This window comes from Lontra canadensis, unplaced genomic scaffold, assembly GCF_010015895.1.
Source record: "Lontra canadensis isolate GAN:19392208 unplaced genomic scaffold, GSC_riverotter_1.0 scaffold133, whole genome shotgun sequence".
Classification (NCBI taxonomy): Eukaryota; Metazoa; Chordata; class Mammalia; order Carnivora; family Mustelidae; genus Lontra; species Lontra canadensis.
In genome coordinates, this window is record NW_022631127.1 from 1,701,731 (window position 1) to 1,723,104 (window position 21,374).

The 21,374-nt window shown below is 41.0% G+C and overlaps 1 protein-coding gene and 1 pseudogene across 4 annotated transcripts in view; both read right to left on the minus strand.

Moving 5' to 3' along the window:
• The window catches only part of KBTBD12 (kelch repeat and BTB domain containing 12), an 87,338-nt gene that overhangs the window by 17,898 nt on the left and 48,066 nt on the right, over positions 1 to 21,374 (minus strand). The gene's annotated exons all lie outside the window — the stretch shown is intronic.
• Positions 4,395 to 7,889, minus strand: LOC116858179 (annotated as a pseudogene).

Consider the following 21,374-nt stretch of genomic DNA (forward strand, 5'->3'; position numbering starts at 1 on the left):
CAACAGTCCCTGGTGCATGCACGTGTGTTTATCACATTTTCTTTCTTTCTTTTTTAAGATTTAAAAAAAAATTTACTTATTTGGCAGAGAGACAGAGAGAGAGAGAGAGAGAGAGAGAGATATCACAAGTAGGCAGAGAGGCAGGCAGAGGGGGAGGGGGAAGCAGGCTCCCCACTGAGCAGAGAGCCCGATGTGGGGTTTGATGCCAGGACTCCAGGATCATGACCTGAGCAGAAGGCAGAGGTTTAGCCCACTGAGCCATCCAGGCACCCATTTATCACATTTTCTTTACAACAACTCTGTCTAGCTAAACTTTCTGTGATGAAGGAAATGTCATATAATCCACGCTGTGCAATACAGCAACCATTGACACATATGGTATTGAATAATTTAAAATGTAGCTAGTGAGACTGAAGAACTGATTGTGAACTCTTATTTAATTGTAATTAGCTTGAATTAACACAAAGCTCTAAATCTCTTTTTGTTTCAGTTTTTTAAAGTATCTCTTTGACCTATCAATTTCTGAGAACAGTATCTTAAAGTGCATGCAATTTTTGTGGATTTATCCTTTTATCTTATGATTTGTAGAAGTTTCTGTTTTATATATTTCAAAATCATTAAATGCAAAAGGGTCATGCCTGTTGTATTGGTTAAGGTTCTTGGAAGCAACAGCAGAAACCAATTAGGGTGGGTTTTAGCAAAATGGGGATTTATTGGAAGGAAGGGAGCTCAGCAGATTGAGGAGAGCTGGAGGCTTGGAGGGAGGATCTGACAGGGTAGAGCACTACCATGGCTCCTTCCCGTGGCTGGCTACTGTGGCTGTGGACACTACTTCTAGAAAGCCTGCCAGTGCGGAAAAACCTGACAGGTGTCCAGTACAGGTGTTCTATCTTCTTGCTTGTTACTCCTATGGAGATGAAACAGCCTTTTCCATCTTAGTTACTGCCATCATCTTGGAATGCATCTTTTACCATTGCCACACCCGCTAACTGTTTTTGTTTTGCTTTCTTTTAGCTGGGAAAGGCTTCTGGTGTCCTTATTCAAATTAATGCAGGCTGGGGGCCCTCTTACAATTTCAGAGTAAACAGTTTTCTTCACTAATTTTGCTTCCTTCTGCTCATTTCAGTGTTTATTGGGGAGACATTTTTTAAAAAGATTTATTTATTTGAGAGAGAGTGAGCATCTGGGGGGTAGGGGCAGAGGAAGAGGGAGGAAAGAGAGAGAATCCTCAAGCTGACTCCATGCCCAGTGCAGAGCCCGATGTGGGACTTGATCCCAGGAACCTGAGATCATGACCTGAGTCGAAAGCAAGAGTCAGATGCTTAACCAACTATGCCACTCAGATGCCCCTGGGAGACATTTTTTTAAAGCCTTCTATGCTTTCTAACATATTAAGCCACTAATCTAACATATTAATCCATTAATCCATTAATCTAACAGATTTCTAGAAATCTGTTACTTTATTTACATGGAATGAAAATTATAGCCTCAGTGGCAAAGAGGCCAACCAGTGAGTTTTATTTATTTTTAAATATTATATTTATTTATTTGAGAGAGAGAGAGAGAAATAGAGCACAAATGGGGTGAGGGGCAGAGGGAGAAGCAGACTCCCCACTGAGCAGAGACCCCGAGGTAGGGCTTGATCCCAGTATCCTGGGACCATGACCTGAGCAGAAGGCAGATGCTCAACCTACTGAGCCACCCAGGGGCCCTGAGAGTTTTCTTGAGTATGAAAGCTCTGAGATAGTGTACTAGAACACAGGTCTGACTGTGGAGACTTGAACTCTCAGGAAGAGTGCGGATCCTGCCACAGCCATCTTGTGCTGTCCTAAATTTCTACGAAAAGAGCTCATAAAGCGAGGAATCAGTGGTTGGCATTTGTGTTTACCTAATTATGTGAGTTTGGGTCCTGAAAACATTATGAGACTAACAAGGGGCAAGAAACTGGAGGCTGAACTCAGTGTCAGCTTTTTTCAAGGCAGTTAATTTTCCAAAAGTAGACACACTTAATGCAACAGCATCTTAATTATTGAAGGAGTTAGCTCCCTGCATCCTGACACCTCCAGTAGTAAGCAATTTAAAACACCATTTTACATGAAGTATAAAAAATTCACATGGTTTTTTTTTTGGTTTTTTTTGAAGTAAATGATGATATGGCAAAGGAACTCCATCTGTGTGGTAGACTGCCTTGGGCTGTACCCCCAGGTGTTTTAGGGGGTGCTCTCCCATGTTGGAGGTCCTTCTGTGGAAAAATTGGAGAAGGAGACTTCAGTTTAAATGTCATCCTTGAATTCAATCAGACTAGTGAAAAACCCAAAATCTTAGGATATTTTTCGTCCTTTGTAGAATTGTTTCCCTTTGACTTGCTCTTCTGTGAAATGTTAACTGCTATTTTATTCATTATAAGAGTACTATTGAGGGCATTTCCCACAACTCTATATGAGGCTATGGGGAGAAGTTTCTCCCATGTTTAGAAGATATGTACCTTCTAAACCGTGGTTTGTTTTTCTCTTGAGGACACTGAAAACAGGACATCTCTCCTTTCTGCTCTGGCCTCTAGTGACCTCAGAGATAAAATGGCAGTCCATAGATTGCCAGTGAAAAAGACCTTTAGGCACTTTTATGTACCAACGTCACCTCATCTTGCTTTTCTATCTTTATTTTCCCTCCATTCATTTTCCCAATTTATTTTAATTTCTATTTTATTGTGGAGTATGCCTCTCTATAAGCCATCTCAAATTCAAATTCATTTTGAATGAATGGGCATGTGAATAAATAATCAATTATAGAATGAATAATGGACCCCAGGCCAAGTTGTTTTGTCCCCAGCTGAGGGGTGTTACCTATCTTCTCCAGGATGGCCAGAGGCCAAGAGTTCATTCAAAAGGACAAAAAAGAAACAAACAAATGGCTCAGTGTATGTAGTTGTCTGTCTGCAAAGGACGTGGAAGGGAGAGCAATGGCTTTTTATGGCCCTCTAGAGATTTCAATGTAATTACAAAATCATGTTGCATAGTTACAGTCTTTGTGTACAAATTCAAGGAGTTGATCAAAGATTTTATATTTTCCACCAGGTTGAAGGAATGGATAAGTAAAACCTCTTTTGATCAAGGGATAATTTTTATTCAATGTAATGGATTTGTAAATGAACTCCTACTAAGTATCCTGGGATTATTTATGAGAAATATAGAATGTGTTGTATGCTTAAATTTGCATGTAGGAGTTAAGATAGGAAATGATTCTTTCAAGAATTTTTTTGACTTTCATTTTCCCAAGAGGAAGACATCATTTAAAAAAAATGGGATTATGGGGCACCTCGGTGACTCAGTCAGATAAGCGTCTGCCTTCAGCTCAGGTCATGATCTCAGGGTCCTGGGATCCCCTCAGCAGGGAGCCTGGTTTCCCCTTTCTTCCTGCCTCCAGCTGTCCCTGCTTATGGTTGTGCTTGTACTCACCCTCTCTCTCTCTGTGTCAAATAAACAAATAAAATTTAAAAAATGTGTTACTCAAACCTTGAAAAAAATAAAAATAGGATTATGCTTTCTTTAAGCACAAGTGGAAGATCTAGGAGACAAAATTATCTTATACAGACCATTGTATTTAATGTAAATATTGGTATGTTTGGATTTAGGTCACTATTTTATTATTTCTTTTATTTTTGTACCTTCATTTCTCCTTTCCTTCATTTTGAATTATTTGAATATTCTTAATACCCCATTTTAATTTATCTTCAGTTTTTAGCCACACCTGCTTATATGGTTTGTTTTTTTTTTTTTAAGTAGTTGTCCTAAGGATTGCAATATACACATTTTTTTAAAAGATTTTATTTATTTATTTGATATAGAGAAAGACACAGCAAGAGAGGGAACACAAGCAGGGGGAGTGGGAAAGGGAGAAGCAGGCTTCCCACCAAGCACAGTGCCTGATTCGGGGCTCAATCCCAGGACCTTGGGATCATGACCCGAGCCAAAGGCAGACACCTAATGACTGAGCCACCCAGGCATCCTGCAATATACATATTTATAACAGACTAATTAATATATTATCATTTCCAGTGGAAAACAGGAAGCTTATTACCATATAGTTCCTGTGTCTACCTTTGGGGAAATGGACCTCTCTGTATAACATTAATATACACTGAAAATGGGGCACCTGGGAGCTCAGGTTAAGTGTCTGCCTTTGGCTCAGGTCATGATCTCAGGGTCCTGGGACTGAGCCCCAAGTCAGGCTCCCTGGTTAGTGGGGAGTCTGCTTCTCCCTCTACGTCTGCCCCTCCCCCTATCCCTGCTTGTGCTCACTCTCTCTTCCTCTCTCTCTCTCTCTCTAAAATAAATTAAAAAAAAAAACCCATAAACTGAAAACATTGTCACACCATTCACCATAGCAACTTCATTCTAAGCATGTCTCCTGAGGCAAGGGAAATAAAAGCAAAAATCAATTATTGGGACTTCATCAAGATAAAAAGTTTCTGCACAGTGAAGGAAACAATCAATGAATTAAAGGACAACCTACAGAAGGAGAGAAGATATTTGCAAATGACATATCCAATAAAGAGTCCGCAATATGTAAAATCCACATATATATATATAAAACTTATCAGACTCAACACCCCAAAACCAAAAATTCCAACTAAAAAACGGGCAGAAGACATGAACAGACATTTCTCCAAAGAAAACACCCAGATGTCCAACAGACACATGAAAAGATCCTCAACATCACTCACCAGGGAAATTCAATACAAAACTTCAATGAAATATCACCTTACACCTGTAAAAATGGCTAAAATCAATAACCCAAGAAACAACAGATGTTGGAGAGGATGTGGAGAAAAAGAAATACTTGTGCTTTGTTGGTGGGAATACCAAGTGATTCAGTCACTGTGGAAAACAGTATGGAGGTTGCGACCCAGTAATCACACTATTGGGTATTTACCCAAAGAATACAAGAACACTAATCCGAAGGGATACATGTACTCTTATGTTTATAGCAGTATTATTTACAATAGTCAAGATATGGAAGCAGCCCAAGTGTTCATCAATGATGGATGCCATATTTATCTATCGATTGGTCAATTGATTGATAGATAATGGAATATTACTTAGCCATAAAAAGAATGAAATCTTGTCATTTTCAATGATGTGGATGGAGCTAAAAAGAGTATTATGCTAAGTGAAATAAGTCAGTCAGAGAAAGACAAATACCACATGATTTCACTCATGCATGGAATTTAAGTAAAGGGGAGAGAGAGAGAGGCAAAGAAATCAAGAAACAGACTCTAAACTATAGAGACCAAACTGATGGTTACCAGAAGGGAAATGGGTTGGTGGATGGATGAAATAGGTGTTGGGGATTCTGTTTCTCTTCCTTGATTCCTGAAGTTCCAACTTTCTCTGTATCATTTGCCTTTGATCTGAGGAATTTTCTTTAACTTTCTGTTGGCAGGTCTATTGGCCATAAATCTCTTAGTTCTTCTCCATCCGAGACTGTCTTATCTTAATTTTGCCCTCATTCCTGAAGGATATTTTTGCTGCTTATACAATTCCAGATAATTATTTTTTTCAGAGCTTAAAAGCTTTGCTCCATTGCTTTATGATCTAGCTTGAGAAATTCACACTCATTTTAATACTTTCCCTTCATGTGTTATCTGTTGTTCTTCTCTGGCTTCTTCAAGATCTTTTCCTTATCTTTAGTTTATAGAAGTTTGGTTATGATGTGTCTGGGTGTGGGTTTTTTCAAGTTTATCCTGTTTTTATTTTTATTTTTATTTATTATTATTATTATTATTATTTAAGATTTTATTTATTTATTTGACAGATAGAGATCACAAGTAGGCAGAGAGCAGGCAGAGAGAGAGGGGGAAGCAGGATCCCCGCTGAGCAGAGAGCCTGATGTGGGGCTTGATCCTAGGACTCTGAGATCATGACCTGAGCTGAAGGCAGAGGCTAAACCCACTGAGCCACCCAGACACCCTATCCTGTTTTTAGTTCGCTGAATTTCTTTATTAAAATTTAAATTCAATTAATTAACATATAGTGTATTATTAGTTTCAGGGGTAGAGTTTAGTGATTCATCAGTTTTATATAATACTCAGTGCTCATTATATCACATGCCCTCCTTAATGTCCATCACCCACTTAACCCATCTCCCTACCCTGCCTCCAGCAACCTCAATTTGTTTCCTATGATTAAGAGCCTCTTATGGTTTGTCTCCCTCACTGATTTCATCTTGTTTTATTTTCGCTCCCTTCCCTTATGATCCTCTGTTTTGTTTCTTAAATTCCACATGAATGAGATCATATGATAGTTGTCAGAAAGATTGACTTATTTCTGTTTGCTGAGTTTCTTGAATCTGTAAGTGCATTTCATAGTCAAATTTGGCAAGTTTTCATTATTCTTTAATTATTTTTTCTTCACCCATGTTTCTTCTTTCCTTCTGGGATCATGACATGAGTATTAGACCTCTTAGCATTGCCTCATAGGTCCCCAAAGCTCTGTTCAGTTTTTTTCCCCAATTTTTTCTCTTTGTTTTTCTGATGGGATAATTTTATTTATCTATCTTCAAATACACTCACTTTTCATTCTTTCCTGTCCTCTTCATTGTGGTATTGAGCCCATTCAGTAATCTGTTATCTTGTTTTTCTGTTCTAAAATTTCCATTTGGTTCTTCTTCTTCTTCTTTTTTTAATGATTTCTGTTTCTCCACTGAGACTTTCTATCTTTACATACCTTTCAAAAGTAGTCACTTCTTGGAGCCCAATTATAATAACTGCTTTAAAACATCTGCCTAGTTATTTCAAAATTTGTGACATCTCAGAGTTGGCATGTTGTCTTGTCTTCTCCCTTGTGAGATGTTGATATTTTCTTGGTTCTTGGTATGTCAAGGAATTTTGAATTATATATAGGCATTGTGAATATTATGATTCTGGGTCTTGTTTACATCCTATGGAAAATATTGATTTTTTTTTAAGCAGAAAACTGACCCAGTTAGGTACAGCACCAGTTCCCACCTACCTTTTGTGGGCTGTGTTCCTGATGTCAGCTCAGAGTTCAAAGCCCTCGCAGTGTCATTGGGCTGTGTGTGTGTGTGTGTGTGTGTGTGTGTGTGTGTTATGCAGTGGCCAGGCAGGAACTGGGCAGTGATTACTATTCAGATAAATTCTCAAAGACTTTAGTATACCATTTAGGACTAAACCATCCATGTGCAGGTGAGGCATGAGCCCAGGAACTCATAACCAACTTTATGGGATCGATTGTTTTTTGTTGTTGTTGTTGTTGTTGTTGTCAAATGATCCTTTATTAAAATATTTTCCTCTGCAGTTCTAACTAACCAGCATTCCACTGCACCACTGTTGATGTCATCTATGAGGCCATGAAGGTGGCAGCCATCAACATTGCAGCCCACAGAGTGGGCAGTCTCCAGGATCTCTTTAGTGGTTCCGGAGATGGAACTTGGCTAAAGCTAAATGGCTTTAGTGGCTAAAGCTTGGTACTGCATCTGTCAGGCAATGTTGACAATCTCATCAAAAGTGGTATTTCCACTGTGCTTCATGTTTTTCTGCTTCTTTCTGTCTCTTGGCAGTTCCTTAAGGGCTTTGACAATCAGGGCAGAGGCAGAAGGTACCACTTCATTCTGAGTCTCTCTCTTCCAAATGATCAGTTTCACTGTAATCCTTAGACCCTTCCAATGATGGTTTGCCTTGCCGATGCCATCACCAACATATTTTGGGGACAGACTCAGGTGGCTGATGTGGCACGGACCGCCCCACCCATGCACCTCAGGTATATGACTTTGATATCCACGGGGTTGAACTTAGGGGGCATGGTGGAGGTGGTTGGTGTCAGATGAACCTGGATTGGGAGCAAATGAAGACAGTTGCACCTTCACTTCTTCTGAGCCAGAAGCCAAAAGCTATGGGATCATTTTCTTGAGCTCATCCCTACCTTCAATCTTCCTGACACCTTTTTCCCCCCTAGGAACTCCTTTGTTCCCCTTCTTGGTCTTCTGGCTAAAAAGCTGGGGCTTTAGATTCCCTATGGTGCTGCCCACTTTCCTTGAATTTGTTTGCTTCCAAGTCTAAGGGCCAGTAGCTCGAGAGAGAAAGGCATGGGGTCTTTCCTCCCATTCCTGGGACCAAAGGTCCTCTGGTCAAGAGAAAAGGGTGCCAGCCCAGTCTCTGCTGTTGTCAGTCATCACCTGGCATTGCCTGAGGACTGGGGTGGGAGAGAATGGAAAAAGAAGAAGACAATATCCCCCACTTTCTCTCACCCATGTGGTCCTCTATCTTGTAGAGGGCTTCTCCTAGAGCTCTTTCTGTCCACCCTTGGCGCAAAGTTCTGGGTTTCAGGTTGCCTTTGAGTCTCAACCAACGGGTACCAAGGGAAACAAATGGGGGAACTTATCATTGATTTGCTGGTACTGCAAGTTCTGTTTTTTTCTTCCCCAATCTGCCTATGACCATTTAGTTTCAGAGCTCTCAGGTAGCTGCTCCATGCATTCTGCCCAGGGGCATTGCTTGCATTCAGTAGAAATGCAGACTCCATCTTGATTGGAACCCAGCTTGCAGTCTCTAGTGGAAATCGGGGAGCTGGCCCTAGCTTTTGGTCCAAAGAGATGTTGGGCGTTACCTTAGCAAAAAAATAAAGAACAGAGTTCCTATGACACATACATGCAATGGACACCACCCAGCTGTAACACTGAGCAAGGATGACCTCTGTTACCTGATACGGAATGACTTCTGGGAGATGTTGTTTAGTGAAAAAATCAAAATGCATGGTTTTAAAGCATCTCCTCACAAATAGTAACTCTACAGTGAAGTTAGGCAATATCTTGACCAGGTAAATAAAAATAAAATTGCTGGTGAAGGGCAATGGACTTGAGTTGTCTCTAGATGTCATGCGCTGAGAAGGACACAGCAGGGGTGTAATATTCTAGCCAGAAATGCATAACCCGGGTTTAATTACAAGGGATCTTCAACTGGATCTCAGAAGAGGAATATTTTATTTAAAAGGAGGAAAGACTGGGGGCGCCTGGGTGGCTCAGTGGGTTAAGCCGCTGCCTTCGGCTCAGGTCATGATCTCAGGGTCTTGGGATCGAGTCCCGCATCGGGCTCTCTGCTCAGCGGGGGGCCTGCTTCCCTCTCTCTCTCTCTCTCTCCCTGCCTCTCTGTCTACTTGTGATCTCTCTCTGTCAAATAAATAAATAAAATCTTTAAAAAAAAAAGGAGGAAAGACTGTATTATTTTAAAATGTCAGTGTTATAAAAGGCAAAAAAATGTATGTAGAAATATTTCAGAGTTAAGCAAACTGAAGAGACTTATCAAGAAAATGCTATACCTGATGGTAGTTGGGTATGGAAAGGAAAAAAATGGTGTGAGGGACATTATTAAGTCAGTTGACAAATTAGAATACTAAGAGTAGAATATATTAAAGTATGAATCAATGTTAAAATTCCTAAAATTTTTAGTTACACTGTGGTTATGTAAGAGAATATTCTTTTTATTCTGCACACTCCAATATCTAGGGGTAAGGGCTGCGATACATACAACTTCTCAAATATGAATGGAACAAAATTCTGTATCTGTCTGCGTGTATGAATATATACATACCTATGGCCAGATGGAGTCTGTGGCCAAGCAAATGCTAAATAAAGCAAAAGGGGCAACATGTTAGCAATAGGTGAATCTGTGTATTGATTATGCTGTATTGATTATGTTTTTATTTTGCCACTTTTCTGTAAGTTTGAAACTAATTCTGAGTCATTTTAAAAAGAACAGAGTTCCCTAAATCCTATTCTGTCTTGGCTATTGTGATGTCAATGCTGCAGGCTCCCAGGCCCTTTCTGCTGCCTGCAGTCCCATGCGATAGTAGACTGGCCCAGCGTTTCCCAGCTTGGAGACTGGAGAGAAAATCGTATGTCATGCGAACCAATCAATGTCAGTCTTTCAAGTTCGCAAAAACTTCTAAAACATAGATAGATTGGTATGCCAACTCAGCACAGAACACTGAGGCTGCATTCCTATTCTGGGATGCGTTCTAGAAAAAAGAACGCGAAACCAGTGATTACGGGTAAGAAGAAACTTGTGCAGGATGAAAACAGTGAACAGTCGGCTAAAACCACCAGAAGCCGAATCTGTTCAGAGGCAGCATTTTAGTTAGAAGTAATAAACTGTCTTTGTTTGAAGGTGGGTGGTTAGGATGGTGTAGGAACCACCATCGGTGGCATCAGTGACAGATCAGCTGTCAGCCACATCCTCTTGGTGATGTTTGTTGCAGAACATGCTGATCACATCCTCCTGCTACTCTTTGCCTGAGGATTTTCTCTCAGCTCAAGCAGGGCAAGTGGGCAGTGCCAAGGAGTCAATCCGAGGATAAGTACCTCAGATTCCCCACCACAGGGAACAACCCGGAGGCTGATCCACACTGTCTCTTGAGTTTTCCAACAAGATTGAATGCCAGTGGCCCATGGCGGTAATCCGCCAGTTAATTCTTCCTCATGGCCTCTTTCCTTTCCTGTCTCACTCGTGTCTCCTCTCTTAATGCCTCCCGGAACTATGTAAACTCAAATCCTGTCTCAGTGTTTATTTTTGGAGGAGCTCAGCCTAAAGCAGATGGTTACTTTTATTTATTGGAAACTTAATTGGAAAATGAGGCCAATCAGTGTGGAGGGAAAAGCTGGTGTGGAACAGCGAGTTAGTCCCTTAGCAGTCAGGACAGGAGCGATGCAGTAAGGCTGCAGGATTTTGGGAAGGCATGTCAGCCTGTCACTGTCTAGTGACAGGAGGTCCTATCTGTTGGAGGATACTACTTCCTGATCCCCTGCACATGAACTGATCCCCACTCCATTGCTCTGGTGTCTAGAGAACAGTGCTGGATGACCGGAGTGCCAGAACAGGGTGAAACTGATGACTGTCACGCCATCTTGGAAGGTCTCTGGGAAGAACACAGATGGAAGTGAGAAAAGAGTAAGGCAGACTTGGGATGAGAAGCAGTAGAAGAAGACACTTGTATGGCTCCCTCAAAAAGACTTTGAAAACCCATCATTTTGGCTTCTTTGCCTTGGTGGCCAGCAAGCTGAGCTAAATTCTGGAAATTTCCCTAAGCTTAGGTTTTCTGATAAAACTACCCTCTCCACTTAATACTAGGCATGTTTTTAGTTTCATTGCTCCTATGCTTCTTCTTTAAATGGTCTCCATTCTTTTTGCAAGTACAAAAGGTAGATACGACATATAAAAAACAAAAGTAGCAAATCTCCTTCAGGATATTACAATTTTAGTACAGTTTCTCCAGGGAAGATTGAAATAACGATGGTAAAACAGACAAATTCAATTATATTGTATTTCTCTCTGTGGCTTATAGTCCTAAGATAAAACAGAAGTTGATCGTGTAGTTGCCACCAAATCTTTTTGTTCCTTTCTCAACTTTTTATTTTGAGAAATTGGAAGTAGTGGAAAGTGGGGTACAGAGAATACCAGCAGACTTTTCATCTGGATTTAATAATAGTTAACATGTCCCCATATTTTTACTGCTTCCCTCATGTGTACACATGAACACACATTTTCTTTTTCTGAAACATTTAAAAATTAGTAGCAGACAAGACACCTCACCCTTAAATACTCAGCATGCTTCTTCTAAGAATAAAAATATTTCTTTACATAATTACAATACCATTATCAGACCTAAGAAAAAAAATTAATTCCATCATATTAAATAATATCCTGTCCATGTTCTGATTTCTGCACTTGTCCCCAAACTGTCCTCATATGACTGCTCTTTTCAATCAGAATACAATAAACACTCGCACTTTATATTTGGTTTTTATGTCTTTCTGATCGTTTTTCATTTAGGATGGCACTTTTTTTTTTTTAAATTTCCCATCACACTAAATAACTTTTTTGGGTTTGGACCAGTTTTCTTGTTTGAATGTCCACATTCTGAATCTGTCTGTTCCCGCAGAGGGTCATTTAACTTGTTCCTCTCCTTGCATTCCCTATAAACTGTAAGTCTAGAGGCTTGATTAGACACAAGTTAATAATTTTGGTGGTGGTGGGTAGGCAAGACCTTCCTGCTGTATTACCCAGAAAGAATAGACAGCCGATCCTTGAACAACATGGGTTTGAATCACATGAGTCGGCTTATATACAGATTTGTTTCAATAAATAGTACTATATTTTCTCCTTCTTATGATTTTAACCATATTTTCTTTTCTCTAGCTTACTTTAATATAACTATTTTAGTATATAATGCATATAACATAAATATGTGTTAATTGACTATGTTATTGGTAAGGCTTCTGGTCAAGAGGAGGTTATTAGATAAGTTTTGGGAGAGACCAAAGTTATACATGGATTTTTGACTGCATGGGGGTGGGGGTCGGCACCTCTCACTCCTGCATTGTTCAAGGGTCAACTGTATCATACAATTATCCTATTTTTAATGATGATTATTTGGTTAAAATGGTGACCGTCCAATTTCACCATTGTGGAAGTCTGTATTTTTCCTCATAGTTAGTATCAGTATTGTGGTTAATATCGGGCAGTACTTCGGTGCTATGTCCGGATCCTGTTCTTCATAACCTTTCAATCAATGCTTTTCATATCCACTGATGACTTGCCTGAACCAATTACTATATTAGGGGTTGCAAAATGACAAGTCTATGTATCCTTTGATCGTTCCTTTTACATTTATTATATATTCAATCAGTTACAATTAGTAACGACTTGGGATGTTTAGATTATTCCAAATTTGGCCACTGATTACCCTTTTAGGCTGGCTTCTCTGTCTTTCGATGTCACTCCCTTAAACGTTTTCTGGTATGCTTTCTGGCAGTACAGGATCACAGTTTTTGTGCTCCAAACCCGGAATCAGCTGTTTCTCTACGGAGCACAGCTACCTTCTAAGGCTCTGGCTGAAAACGTTATTCCACTAACGTAGCAACTTCCAATTTTGCTCTCACTTTGCTCCTTCAGGGCTGGCACCACATACATTCGTTCTCCAGGGCTTAACATAGGTTTATTAGCCAGAAGTCACTCAACAAAGCTTTGTTGAATGAATGAAGAGCAGACATCAGCCAGCGTAGTGGTTCTCAATTCTGACTGCGTATTAGAAGAATCTGAAGAGCTTTGAGAACATGTGGATGCCCAGGCCACATACCCAAATATTCCCATTTAATTTGTTTGGCACAGAGAGACAATATAGCCACCAGGTTAAAAAAATGCAGACTTTGGGGCCAGACGATCTGGATTTTGGACCCCAGATTCGACATTTACCCTCTGTGTGACCTCTTAAGGTGGCTTCTGTTTCTGCTCTGAGGATCCACCTCACAGGCTCCTGTGAGAATTAAGTCAATTAACATATGCAAAGTGCTCAGAACAGCTCCTGGCAGAGTCAACACCAGCTAACTGTTAGCTGTCCATTTTTTTTTTTTTTTAAGATTTTATTTATCTATTTGACAGAGAGAGAGGCAGTGAGAAAGGGAACACAAGCAGGGGGAGAGGAAGAGAGAGAGGGGAAGCAGGGGAGCAGGGGATCAGGAACTGAGCCTAAGGCAGATGACCGATGACTGAGCCACCCAGCCACTCCTTAGCTGTCCATTGGATTGTACATTTGTTAATTTTTTGAAGTGCTTCCCAATGTGTTTTCTGTTTTTGATAACTCAGGTTTGTCCTTTTTAGCCTTTCTACCTTTAGGACTGGGCCCTGAGAAGCTGAATGAGAGAAGACAGAGGGGTGGTTTGAGAGGAATTCTTGCTGGAGCTAGGGGAGGCAGAGAGCTCTCGGGTCCTGGGTGGAGGAAGGACAGATTCCTAGAATTATCCAAGGAAGATGGTGAAAATGTGTCAGATGGGCTAAGGGGGACTGGAAGCAGAAGGGACTCTGGGGGAACCTCTCTGCCAGAGTCTCGCCCACTAGGGTAGCCAGATAGAGCTGAAATGGAGAAAACCACGGGCTCCCTCAACTTGCTCAAGGAGGTCCCGTGTCACCTTGGAAGGAATGGGAAAGTAGCTACAGATTGCAAATACATGTGAGTGCCAACCGGCTATGGCGGGGGTAGGAGGTGAGGGGATCCTCCACCAGAGATTTAGGGGGAAGCATACTAAAACCAGAGGCTGGAGGAAAGCCGAGTCTCAAAGAGCCAGTAGCTGGAACGAGCTGAAGTGGGGGCTTTGCCAGTGGGAAGGCAACTGGGCCCTCTGGGAGCAGCCCCTCCTCGTGTGATAGCCAAGTAATCCTGGGGACTCACTGGAGCTAGAAAACATGGGAGTGGGTCTTCGGTATTCAGTTCATTACAGCTGTCACCGAGATGTCTGCTCCCCAGGGTCACCTGGACCCTTGAAAGGCAAGATTTCTGTGTGTCAAACATTGACACTGGGGTCTTTTGCAAGATCCTACAGCCACTAGGTTGTCCTCTCCTCCTGGAGGCTTTTATGAGCAGCAAATAGTTTCCTGCCACTAGATGTCACCTACCACCACTGTCTCTCTCGGTCTCTAGAAACCTACATTTTTGTCCCTAGATGAGCCATTTCTGCCTCTCCCAAGCAAAGAACTCGCCCCCATGCACTTTTCCTGTGGGCAATTCAGCTAATTCTCCTCATAAGTGCCAAACACAAAAGCCAAATTACGTTGGGGGGAAAAGAAAGAAGAGCTCCTTTTCCCTTAATACCAGCTTTATTGTGATATAATATACATGCCATAAAATTAATCCTTTAAAAAATGTATAATTCAGTGTGTTTTAGTATATTCACAGAGCTGTGCAACTGTCACCAGCATCTAATTTCAAAACATTTCTCCTTAAAAAGCAACCCTGTACCCTGTACCCATTAGCAGTCATTTCTTGTTCCTGATTCCCCCTGCCAACCACAAGTCTACTTTCTATCTCTATGCATTTGCCTTTTCTGCACATTTCATATAAATGGAATCATACAAGTTCTTTTGCGGTAGCCTTCTTTTACTTCGTATAATGTTTCCAAGCTTCATTTACGTGGTAGTTTGTGTTAGTATGCTGTTCCTTTTTATTGCCAAATAATGTTTCACTGTATGAATGCACCATATTTCCTTTGTGCGTTCATTAGTTGATAGCGATTTGGGTTCTACTTTCAGTCTGTTAAAAATACTGCTGTTGTGAACATTTGTGTACGGGTGTTTGTGTGAAGGTCTATTTTTAATTCTCTTGGGTCCATACCTAGGAGTGGAATTGCTGGGTCCTAGGACAACTCTGTGTTTAATCTTCTGAGGAACTGCTAGAGTTTTCTAAAGCAGCTGCCCTATTTTACATTTTCATCAGCAGTGCAGGAGGGCTCCAGTTTCTCCAACCCTTGTCAATATTTGTTATTTATTTTCTTTGTCATAGACATCCTAGTGGTGGTGAAGTGTTAACCTCATTATGGTTTTGATTTGCATTTCCCTGATGGCTCATGAGGCTGAGCACGGGCCATTTGTTTATATTCATTGGAGAAATGTCTGTTCAGGTCCTTTGTAAATTAAAAAAAAAAATGGGTTCTTTTTCTTTTTATGATTGAACTGTAAGAGTTCTTAATATATTCTAGATACAAGTCTTCTTATCAGATATGCAGTTTGCAAATATTTTCTCTTTTCCTGTGGGTTGTCTTTTCATTTCCTTGGTGGTGCCCTTTGAAGCACAAAAGTTTTTAATTTCCATGCACAATTTCCTCACTTTCTCTTTTTTGTTTGTGCTCAGATGTACCTAAGAAACCATGGCCTCATTTGGGATCACAAAGATTTATGTCCGAGTTTTCTTCTAAGAGTTTCACAGTTTTAGCTCTCATGTTTGGGTTATGAATCTACTTTGAGTTCATTTTTGTCCATGGGTGAGGTAGGAGTCCAAATTCATTCACTTGCATGTGGACATCCAATTATTCCTGCACCATTTGTTGAAAAGGGATCCTTTCTTCATCGAGTTGTCTTGGCACCCGTATACCGCCCTGGAATGTCAAGTGTATTCCACTGATCTGTATGTCTGCTATTGTGCTGGTTCCACACAGTCTTGATTATTATAGCTTTGAAGGGAGTTTTGAAATTAGGAAGCGCGAGTCTTCTAATTTTGTTCAAGACTTTTGCATAGTCTCGGTCTCTTGCATTTCCATATAAATTTTAGGATCGGTTTGTCAATTTTTCTGTGCAATCTTTTGGATTTCGTTTAGGTTTTAATTTCTTTTCATGATGTTTTGCACTTTTCAGTGAACAAGTCCTGCACTTTTTAGGTCACTTACATTACTATGCATTTTATTCTTTTTGATATTATTATAAATGGTACTGTTTTCTTTTTTTTTAATATTTTATTTATTTATTTGACAGAGAGAGAGAGAGAGAGATCACAAGTAGGCAGAGGAGCAGGCAGAGAGTGAGGCGGAAGCAGGCTCCCTGCGGAGCAGAGAGCCTGATGTGGGGCTCGATCCCAGGACCCCGAGACCATGACCTGAGCCGAAGGCAGCGGCTTAACCCACTGAGCCACCCAGGCGCCCCTAAATGGTACTGTTTTCTTAATTCCATTTTCAGATTGTTCATTATGAGGGTATAGAAAATAATTTTTTTTTTTTTTTTTTTTTTTTTTTTGTATATTGGACTTGCATTCTGCAACCTTGTTGAATTCATTAGCTCTAAAAGTTTTTTCAGTGTTTGGATTCTTTGGGATTTTTCTAAATAAAAGATCATGTCGTATACAATTATTTATTCTTTTCTGATCTCAACGCGTTTTGTTTGTTTTTCTTTCCTAATTGCCTTCATTGGAACCTCTAGTATAATGTTGAATAGAAGTGGCAAAAATAAATACTCATGTCCTGTTCCCGATTTTAGGGAGAAAGCTTTCAGTTCTTGACCATTAAGTATAATGTTAGCTGGGTTGGCCCTTATCAGGTTGTGGAAATTCCCTTCTATTTCTAGTTTGCTAGGTGTTACTGTCATGGAAGGGTACTGGATTCTGACAGATCTTTTTCTGCATGTATTGAAATGATCGACCTCTTTTTTGTCCTTTATTCTACAAATACGATGTCTTGAATTGGTTAACTTTCACATGGTGAACCAACTTTTCATTCTTGGGATAAATCCTGCTTGGCATGGTGTATAATTTTTTTGGTATGTTGCTGGATTCAGTTTGCTTGTATTTTGTTGAGGATTTTTGCATCCTTATTCTTAAGGGTATTGGCCTATAGTTGCTTTGCAATGTCTTTGTCTAGTTTTGGTATCAGGATGAATTGGAAAGTGCTCTCTCTTCTCTATTTTGTAAGTTTGTGAAGGACTGGGGTTAATGAGCTCTGATGTTTTTGAAACATAATGCTGGCTTCCTCACTCTGTTGGAGGTGGAGAAAGAGGTTTTGTGTTTGCTTTTGTCTTTGTTTCTGTCCCCCGACCCCATTCTGCGCTGGTGAGTCCCAGGACTCTGTCAAGAACTGTGCAGAGAAGGAGATTTTACAGGGTAGCTTGTTACAGTTTTTGTGGACACCGAGATATGATGTGAACCCCCAAGGTCTGAGATGAAGGGCAATGTCATTCACAGCAAGAGTAGTAGCCAATGCATCAGCATTTGTTATTTGAGACCCAGTTCCCACAGAACAGCATGAAGAGTGACAGGTGATGCCTGTGTAGTCAGTGGGCTGCATTATAGGAGAGGAACCCTGAGCTTAGGGACCCTAAATTTTTTTTTTAAGATTTATTTATTTATTTGGGGGGGCAGAGAGACAGAGAGAGGGACATAGCAGACTCCCCTCTGAGCATGGACCCTGATGTGGGGCTCGATCCCACGGCCCTGAGATCATGACCTAAGCCAAAATCAAGAGTCAAGTGCCTAACTGACAGAGCCACCCAGGGGCCCCAGGACCTTAAATCTTTCATAATGGCCAGTAAGTATACCTGCCTTTTGCTGCGGAGGGAGACACTGTTTCTGTTTTCTGGGCTATATGCTATACAAACATGCTTAAAAAGATAGTCCAGGACAAAGACAGTCAGTGCTTCTGCTCACAAGACATGCCTGAGACTCATGGAGAATCAGCTCCCAACAGACGTCCTAGATAATATTTTCCTTCATATCCCTCCCCCCAATCCCCATTACTCCTGCATTATATGTACTATTATTCATACATTTTATTAAACTGATAAGAACTACACTTGATCTTCGCCAAAAGGCCGAGAAGCGATTATTCATACATTTTAAATTTAGTTTTTGATTTATCGGTTGTACACGCACATGATGTAAAAGAGTCAAACAGCTTTACCAGGTGTATTCCTTAAAAACAGTCATCTCGGGGCACCTGGGTGGCTCAGTGGGTTAAAGCCTCTGCCTTCGGCTCGGGTCATGATCCCAGGGTCCTGGGATCGAGCCCCGCATCGGGCTCTCTGCTCGGCGGGGAGCCTGCTTCCTCCTCTCTCTCTCTGCTTGCCTCTCTGCTACTTGTGATCTCTGTCTGTCAAGTGAATAAATAAAATCTTAAAAACAAACAAACAAACAAACAAACAAAAAAAACAGTCATCTCCTCCCCTCCCCCCCATTTACTGCTCCTCTTTCAACTCTGGCTGAGTCTGCTGGCATTGGGCACTGTTCCTGTAAATAACACTTTTTATACTACTGATGCTGCTTGATTTCTCAGAGGAAGGTATTGACTCTCGGTGCCCACTGTGGAAAGTGGAAAATGCGGTTCCACCTTTCTTTCACATCCCCGTGTTTGCCTACTTCCTGGTTTCCTGTGTGATGTTGGTCAGCGCAGGATTTAATACTTACATTATTAGACGCTATTATTATAAAAGCTATTCACAGATGAGCCATGTGCCATACTTCTCCTTTCCTGTGCAGCTTCTTGTTTTCTCCAAGCCAATTGCTCGGTTTGGTTCGTTTTCATTGCTCTTCTCCAAATGTCTAAATGTCTAGATCTTCCAAAACATGAAGATCTCATCCGTTTTCTCTGCTGGTAGTCTTCTCCCACTAAGCCTTTCGAGCTGCCCCATTCTGTGCTGATCTCCCCTCAGATCGCCCCTCAACATCTTCCTGGGAATTTCTTCCTCTCTATCGTGTTTGATCCTGTTCCCTGGATCCAGTGTCGATTCTTTTTTGGTTTATCTGTCCATTTTTGGTGAATCGTATCCTAATAAAAGGGCACAGAGGAGTTACATGTTTTGAGACATTGCTTGGCTGAATTTGTGCCCTCCCGCTTAATGAATAATTCAGCAGGTATAGAAGTGTAAGTGGAAAATAATGTCCCCATAGGATCTTTGAAGGCATTTGTTCCATTTTCTTCTGGATTCCAAGGTCTTGGTTCAGAATTGGATGCCGTTCTGATTCTTGACACTTTGTATGAAACTTATTCCCCTCTCTCTCTGGAAGTTTTAGGGATCTTTTATTTGTCCCCAGGTGCTTTAGTTTGGGTTGGTTTTCATTCACTCTGTGTATTTCATGTGGTGTATCCTTGCGAACTGGTGACTTCAGTTCTGGGAAAATTTCTTAATTTATTTTACAGATGATTTATTCCTCCCCATGTTCTCTGCTCTTTTTTACTGGAACTCCTCTTATTCAAACGATGGACACTTTGGACTTGTTTCCTGTCTTACTTTCCATCGAACTGGTTTTCTCTCTGCTTTCTGAGAAGTTCCTCCCACTATACCCTCCAAATTTCCTATTGTATATTTAATTTTGCCTATCATACTTTTAATTTCCAAGAACTCCTTGAAATATGCTTTTCCCGTTCATTGACGGCAGTGTTTTCTCTTACGTCTCTGAGGACACTTCTCCTGTTACAAGTTCCGTTTCCTCCAAGTTGCTCTTTTTTATTTGTTTTGACTTTATCTCTGATTTACATACTTTCCTCAGATCTCTGAGAGCCTCCAGCTGTTTGTTTATCTTTAAGAGTGGGATGCTGTGGAAGCTTTCTCTGTGAGGTTCTCGACGGGGTGATTTGGCTTTGCCTTATTTCAGGGCTGGCCAAAGACAAGTCTTCCAGTCCCATGCCTGGAGGGTATGGTTGTCCACATTCTGAAAGCCAGGAAGGAAGAAAGGTGGGGATCTCAATATTCTGTGTGCAGCTGTTCACTTACTCTGCCTGCTTCAGTACCGAGCACCCACCTTCCGCTCCTGGCCTCAGCTTTGGTCTCCATTAGGGTGGAGGCGAGGCTCTGGGTCCCTACTGAGAGCAAGGAGGAGAGTCAGGTCTTCCTTTCCTCTGGCAGCATCACCTTCATTCCCTCCTCCAGAGGTGCCTGCTGTTGCCAGTCCCTGAGGTTGCCCAGGGTTCTGTGCTACAAATCTGGGGGTTTTGTCTGTATGCTTGCTTTTCCTGTGACCAGTTCAGGATTGAACTTTCTCAGGTCTGGTTAATTACTACTCATTCATCGGCCCTCTAGCTTCCAGAATTTGGTTGCTGTTGCCCTCCCTCTTCTTTCCTTTGTCCGACTGGGTTTATTCCTTTCACTGTCATTTTAGTGAGGCTTGGGGAGAAAATAGAGGTGTTCAAACTAGTATTTTAACCAAAATCAAATTATTACATTTATCACATGTTTATGAATCTGTCTTTCTTGACATGTTGGACATACTGCTGGCATCCCAAATGCTTATCAAAAGTTACATTTCAATCACCTTTTTACTGAATTCACTGAGTAGATTATAAGAGATTAATTTCTTGATTGTGGTTTTCTGACTAAGTAAATGGGATGACTAGGTTCGTGTCACACGAGGAGAGAAAATTCAGTGCCTGTTTTTAGATCTGATGCTGAGGTTGCTGGTTCATCACGAGCACGCTATTATACAATTGCTCCATTTTCATAAAACCCCAGTGATGATTCATTTAGCTAATCCCAGAAAATCCACTGTGTTAGAACCAAATAATTAAAATGGACTTTGAGAGTCATATGGTAAATCCCTTTCCCTCTGGCTGAAAGTATCCACTACAGTACCAAGAAAAGAGATTGTCTCACGGTATGAGTGTAGACAGGTTTGAAAAGCTGGAGGGTATCAATTCTCTAACTTGATATTATACAAGGAAAGATAAGATAAAGACAGAAGACAAAACAGAATATCTTTCAGGCCCTTAGACGCTAATTGTCACCCATCCCTCTGGATGCCCTGGGGCTACCTTTTGTAATTCTCTGTTCTTCTCGTGAGGAGAAAGCCAAAAGCCAGAGGATGGAGAGGAGATTTGTGATCGCAGCTGGAGGAGAGCCCTGGTTGTGTGTGCAGGTCCAGCAGCTGGGATCTCTCTCCTGGCTCCTCGTGTCCTGGCTTGCGCCCAGAGCGTGAACCAGGGGAAATCCATCAGATCTCCTTCCCGAGCCAGGTTTCTTGCTACCATGATAGATTCCTTTACATAAGGATGTGATGTTTCATATAAAAGAAATAGTTAAAAAAATTTTAAAATAGTTTTTAAAAAACCTCTTTGGAAAG